At 60.2% G+C, this 6,599-nt stretch overlaps 1 non-coding gene and 1 pseudogene across 1 annotated transcript; one reads left to right on the top strand and one right to left on the bottom strand.

Moving 5' to 3' along the window:
• Window positions 1-1,953: 1,953 nt before the first annotated feature.
• Window positions 1,954-2,880, bottom strand: LOC131382631 (basic salivary proline-rich protein 2-like; annotated as a pseudogene).
• Window positions 2,881-6,393: 3,513 nt separating this feature from the next.
• Window positions 6,394-6,545, top strand: LOC116464260 (5.8S ribosomal RNA). The gene has a single exon (XR_004246886.1). It is a non-coding gene; the product is annotated as a 5.8S ribosomal RNA (ribosomal RNA).
• Window positions 6,546-6,599: the final 54 nt, after the last annotated feature.

Below are 6,599 nucleotides of genomic sequence, written 5' to 3'. Positions count from 1 at the left end.
CTGTCGCAGGCAGGCAGGCAGGCAGGCAGGCAGGCAACAGCTGTATTATGTTCTTCTCAGGGCAGGAAGCACAAATAACAGAATACAGCCCTTAATTTTTTTTTTTTTTTTGGGGGGGACGGAGTTTCACTCTTGTTGCCCATGCTGGAGTGCAATGGCACCATCTCGGTTCACCGCAACCTCCACCTCCCGTGTTCAAGCAATTCTGCTGCCTCAGCCTCCTGAGTAGCTGGGATTACAGGCATGGGCCACCACACCCAGCTAATTTTGTATTGTTAGTAGAGACGGCATTCCTCCATGTGGGTCAGACTGGTCTCGAACTGGCCACCTCAGGTGATCTGCCCACCTTGGCCTCCCAAAGTGCTGGGATGACAGGCGTGAGCCATTGCACCCGGCCAGCTACGTTTTTTTTTTTTTTTAAATTTTCAATTTTAATCTATTTATTATCATTATTATTATTCTTTTTTGAGATGGAATCTCGCTCTGTTGCCCAGACTGGAATGAAGTGGCATGATGTCGGCTCGCTGCAAGATCTGCTTCCCGGGTTCACGCCATTCTCCTGTCTCAGCGTCCCAAGTAGCTGGGACTACAGGCGCCCGCCACCGTGCCTGGCTAATTTTTTTGTATTTTGAGTAGAGACGGGGTTTCACTGTGGTAGCCAGGATGGTCTCGATCTCCTGACCCCCGTGATCTGCTCGCCTCGGCCTCCCAAAGTGCTGGGATTACAGGCTTGAGCCACCGCGCCTGGCCTATTTATCTATTTATTAACTTTGAGTCCAGGTTATGAAACCAGTTAGTCTTTGTATTTTTTTACAGACTAGGTTTCACCATGTTGCCAAGGCTTGGATCGAGGGATCCACCTTCCCTCGCCTCCCAAAGTGCGGGTATGACAGGCGTGAGCCTACCGCGCCCGGCTCCCCCCCTTACCCCCCCCCCCAGCTTATCCCTCAGCTGCCTAGCAGTGGTGTGTCGTTCCCACCGCCAGCGCCCCCTCCTCCAGTCGCCGCGGCGGTGTCCGCGAGTTTGTCCTGAGGGAGCTCGTTGGTGTGGGGGTCGAGGCGGTTGAGTGAGACGCACTCCTCCCACGCGGGGAAGGGCGCCGCCTGGTCTGGCGAACGCAGGTCCCATGCTTCCCTCTGGCGGGTGCGCACCGGCCGTGTGAGCAATCGCGGTGGGCTCGGGCAGGTGACGCGTGCGCCGGCCGGCCGCCGAGGGGCTACCGTTCTGCCTCCGACCGGTTGTGTGTGGGTTTACTTGGATTGGAGGTGCTTTGCCTGGGAGAAAGGAGGCGGGTGGACGGGGTGGGGGGTGGGGTGGGGGGCCTTGGGGGATTGCGCGCATGCGCACCGGCCAGGACCCCCCGCCCAGACCGCGAAGGCTCAAGGTTGCCGCACGCAGATTTTTCCTCGTACCGCAGGCCACCTCCCTTCCCCAGGCGTCCCTGAGCGCCTCTGCAGGCCCGACGAGGGGCGACTGGTGGGTGGGGAATGTGACACACCCTCAGTGAGAAAGCCTTCTCTAGCGATCCGAGAGGTGTGCCTTTGGGGTACCGGATCCCCCGGCCTGCCACCTCTCTCTGCGTTATGGTAGCGCTGCCATAGCGACTCGCTTGCAGAGCACACTCCTCCGCTTCCCCTCGATGGGGTGAGGGGGGAGAGCGAGGGTTCCGCCGGCCTCCGCGGTGGGGGCCGAGGGTGGCTCGTCGCCTACTGTATGGCCCGCGCCTCCCCCTTGGGTGTCGGGGAAGGATCCCGCCAGGCCGGGCCGGAGTCCTAACGGTTAGGAGGCTGCGCGAGCGGTAGGTGTGCCCGGCGTTCCGTCCGGCGCGTGACCCACTCCGGTGTGAGCCGGCTCTCCGCCTGCTCACCTGCGGAGCAGTGAGCGGTGCCGACAACCACGTTTGCGTGGCACGGGGTTGGGCCGCCTGGCCCTGGGAAGCATCCCCCGGGGTGTGCGCAGGTCTCCCGGAGCTTGACCGGGTCAGAGGATGGATGAGAAATGAGCAACGTGGCCCTGGAGTTGGGTTTGTGGCTGAGGTCGCTTCGGAGTCCCGATGGCGGAACCCAGGGCTCGTGAGGCGGGGCTCGGTGGGTGTCGAGAGCCGTCTGGCGTCCTAGGCGGGGCGCCGCGGGACCTCCCTGGTTGCTGTGGCGGTGGGATCCCGTGGCCGTGTTTTCCTGGTGGCCCGGCCGTGCCTGAGGTTTCTCCCCGAGCCACCCCTCTGTGGGATCCCGGGTGCCCTTGCCTTCGCGGTCCCTGGCCTTTCCTGTCTGTGCCCCCCTCCCCGCCCGCGGATCCTCTCTCCCCGAGTGGCTCACCGGCTTACGCTGTGGTGGCCCCGTCTGGGACCAAACCAGACTCCACCTTGTGGGGCGCCGCCGCTGACCACTGGTTGGCCCGTTGTCCGTGTCCCCTGGTGCGCGCCTTCGGGACCAGGTCGGCGGCGCCCCACGTGGGCTGGTGGGCACCCTGAGGGTTTGGGGTCGGCCTGCAGCTCGTGCGGGGAAGAGGGTTCTGGAGGTTGGCCGCGACGGTGGCGGTGGTGGGGGAGCCGCGGGCCTGCCGAAGGCGCGGGGCCACCTTCGTGCTCGGAGACCACTGGCGGTGAGACCCCGGGCACCGCCGTCCACCTCTCGTTCGCTGCCCGAACGTCGGGGGCGCCCCGCACCGGCTGTGCACGCGTGGCCGCCAGTCCCTCGCGGCTGCCGGTCATGGGTCGGGAAGTTCGCCTCCTCGCAGGCGGGCTTGAAGTGTCGGGGGTGGTGAGCCCGTCGGGGGGTGGATGGGGTGTCCGGTTCGCCGCCCTACCACACCCCTCCCACCACCCTGCGCTGGCTCCCTCCCTCCTAAATGCTCCGTCTCCCGCCCTGCCGCGCCCATCCTCGCGTCGCCGGACCCATCCTCGCGAGGCACCGGCCTGGGGGCCTCCCCACGCTTTACCTAGCTGGTTGATCCTGCCAGTAGCATATGCTTGTCTCAAAGATTAAGCCATGCATGTCTAAGTAGGCACCGCAGGTACAGTGAAACTGCTAATGGCTCATTAAATCAGTTATGGTTCCTTTGGTCGCTGCCTCCTCTTCTACTTGGATAACTGTGGTAATTCTAGCGCTAATACATGCCGATGGGCGCTGACCTCCTTCTCGGGGGGGGATGCGTGCATTTATCAGATCAAACCAACCAGGTCAGCCCATCTTCTGGCCCTGGCTGGGGTGGGGGGGGGGGGGCGGGGCGTGCCGGTGGCTTTGGTGACTCTAGATAACCTCCGGCTGATCTCACGCCCCCCGTGGCAGTGACGACCCATTTGAACGTTTGCCCCATCAACTTCCGATGGTAGTCGCCGTGACTACGGGGTGACGGGGAATTAGGGTTCGATTCTGGAGAGGGAGCCTGAGAAACAGCTACCACATCCAAGGAAGGCAGCAGGCCCGCAAATTACCCACTCCCGACCTGGGGAGCTAGTGATGAAAAATAACAATACAGGACTCCTTGGAGGCCCTGTAATTGGAATGAGTCCACTTTAAATCCTTTAATGAGGATCCATTGGAGGGCAAGTCTGGTGCCAGCAGCCTCACTAATTCCAGCTCAAATAGCGTATATTAAAGTTGCTGCAGTTAAAAAGCTCCTAGTTGGATCTTGGGAGTGGGAGGGCGGGCGAGCCACCGCCCATCCCCGCCCCTTGCCTCTGGGCGCCCCCTTGATGCTCTTAGCTGGGCGTCCCGCGGGCCAGAAGCGTTTACTTTGAAAAAGTTAGAGTACTCAGGCCAGGCGCGGTGGCTCAAGCCTGTAATCCCAGCACTTTGGGAGGCTGAGGCAGGCGGATCACGCGGTCAGGAGATCGAGACCATCCTGGCTAACACAGTGAAACCCGGTCTCTACTAAAAATACAAAAAAAGTTAGCCGGGGGAGGTGGCGGGGGCCTGGAGTCCCAGCTACTTGGGAGGCTGAGGCAGAAGAATGGCGTGAACCCTGGGGGGCGGAGCCTGCAGTGAGCCGAGATCGCGCCACTGCACTCCAGCCTGGGCGACAGCGAGACTCCGTCTCAAAAAACAAAAAAAAAAAAAAAGAAAAAATTAGAGTATTCAAAGCAGGCCCGAGCCACCTGGATACCGCAGCTAGGAATAATGGAATAGGACCGCAGTTCTATTTTGTTGGTTTTTGGAAATGAGGGCATAATTAAGAGGGATGGCTAGGGGCATTTGTATTGTGCCGCTAGAGGTGAAATTCTTGGACTGGCGCAGGGCGGACCAGAGTGAAAGCATTTGCTAAGAATGTTTTTATTAATCAAGAACGAAAGTCAGAGGTTCGAAGATGATCAGATACCATCATAGTTCCGACCATAAATGAAGCCAACTGGCAATGTGGCAACGTTATTCCTATGACTCGCTGGGCAGCTTCCAAGAAACCAAAGTCTTTGGATTTTTGGGTTCCCGGAGGAGTATGGTTGCAAAGCTGAAACTTAAAGGAATTGATGGAAGGGCACCACAAGGAGTGGAGAGTGCCGCTTAATTTGACTCAACATGGGAAAACTCACCCAGCCCGTGGGTGATGGTGCATGGCCTTAGTTGGTGGAGTGATTTTTCTGGTTAATTCCGATAACGAACGAGACTCTGGCATGCTAACTAGTTATGTGACCCCTGAGCAGTCGGCATCCCCCAGCTTCTTAGAGGGACAAGTGGCATTCAGCCACCCGAGATTGAGCAATAACAGGTCTGTGATGCCCTTAGATGTCCAGGGCTGCACGCGCGCTACACTGACTGGCTCAGTGTGTGCCTACCCTACGTGGCAGACACGGGTAACCGGTTGAACCCCATTTGTGATGGGGATCGGGGATTGCAATTATTTCCCATGAATGAGGAATTCCCAGTAAGTGCGGGTCATAAGCTTGAGTGAAGTCCCTGCCCTTTGTACAAATCGCCCATCGCTACTACTGATTGGATGGTTTAGTGAGGCCCTCGGATTGGCCCCGCGGGGTCAGCCCACGGCCCTGGCGGAGCTCTCAGAAGACAGTTGAACTTGACTATCTAGTGGGACCAAAAGTAGTAACAAAAGTTTCAGTAGGTGAGGCCAGGTGCGATGGCTCACACTTGTAATCCCAGCACTTTGGGAGGCCGAGGCGGGCGGATCACGAGGTCAGGAGATCGAGGCCACGGTGAAACCCCGTCTCTACAAAAAATACAAAAAAAATTAGCCGGGCGTGGTGGCGGGCGCCTGTAGTCCCAGCTACTCGGAGAGGCTGAGGCAGGAGAATGGCGTGAACCCGGGAGGCGGAGCTTGCAGTGAGCCGAGATCGCGCCACTGCACTCCAGCCTGGGTGACAGAGCAAGAGTCCGTCTCAAAAAAAAAAAAAAAAGTTTCCGTTGGCGAACCTGTGGCGTGATCATTAACGGAGAAGAGCGAAGCTGGGGTGGCGCCGCCTCGTCCTTCCTCCTTGGCCGACGTGTTCCTCCTGTGGCGCATGCGTGGGCGGGGTCATGCCCTTTGTTTGTTGCAGGGCCCTGCCGGCCCCGAGAGCCGGAGAGAGAGAGGGGGGAGAGAGAGACACGCTTGCTCGGACGAAAGCATGTGTGCATGTCGTGGGGTGGGCTGGATGGCTCGCCGCCCTGGTGAACAGCAGGGTGCGGTCCCCTGCCTTGGCCCCAACGTGTGTGTCGGTGGGTGCGGGGGTGGTTCTCGATGTCACGGCAGAATGGGGATCTTGGTGCAAGCTGGGGACGTCTTCTCGCCCTGTCCCGCGGGCTCCGCCCCACCCCGCTGCCTCTCGTCAGGGCTGGCCGGATTGCCATCGCTGCCTCTGCCACACTGTGCCACCTGGCCTGGCCCCGCCCACTTGCTCTCCCCAGCCTTCCCGCTAGGGCGTCTCGAGGGTCGGGGGTGGGACACCTGTCCCCCCTCCTCGTCCATCCCCACCGTCCAGGTACCTAGCAGGTTTTGGCGCAGAGGTTTAAGGACCCCTTGGGAGGTTGCCCATCTCTCCGTGGGTCAGGTGCGTTGGGCCCGTGAGGGAGTCCTTTCGGGTGGGGCCTGGCCCCTCCCTCGCCTCCCCCACGGACTCCACCCGCCTGGCCGTACGGGGCCACGCTGCACTAGCATGTCGCCGCTGATGCCATTGGGGGCTTTACCCGACCGCTGTCGTGCCATCGCACGCATGCCGCGTGTGTGGCGTGTGCCCCATGCCATGGGGGCGGTAACCCCCGGGTGCCCCGGGGGGTAGTGTCTGCGTTTGCCCCCCGGGGTCAGCACCGCCTCCCTGTGTTGTGAAACCTTCCGACCCCTCTCTGGAGTCTAGTCCCGTTGCTGTCTGACTGGCCGGCCTGAGGTAACCCCTCTGGGGGACGTGCTGTACCAGGAGGGCCTCCCGGTGTTGGGAGGACCCTGGCCAAATCGACCTTGTATGACTTTTAGTGGTGGATCACTCAGCTCCTGTGTCAATGAAGAACACAGCTAGCTGTGAGAATTAATGTGAATTGCAGGACACATTGATCATCGACCCTTCCAACGCACTTGCAGCCCAAGTTCCTCCCAGGGCTATGCCTGTCTGAGCATCACTTGCCCATCAATAGCCCCTGGGGGTGCCTCTGGTCTCCTCGGGGTGCATGGCT

The sequence above is a fragment of the Hylobates moloch genome, unplaced genomic scaffold, assembly GCF_009828535.3.
Source record: "Hylobates moloch isolate HMO894 unplaced genomic scaffold, HMol_V3 SCAFFOLD_344, whole genome shotgun sequence".
Classification (NCBI taxonomy): domain Eukaryota; kingdom Metazoa; phylum Chordata; class Mammalia; order Primates; family Hylobatidae; genus Hylobates; species Hylobates moloch.
This window is presented reverse-complemented; position numbering and strand designations above follow the sequence as displayed.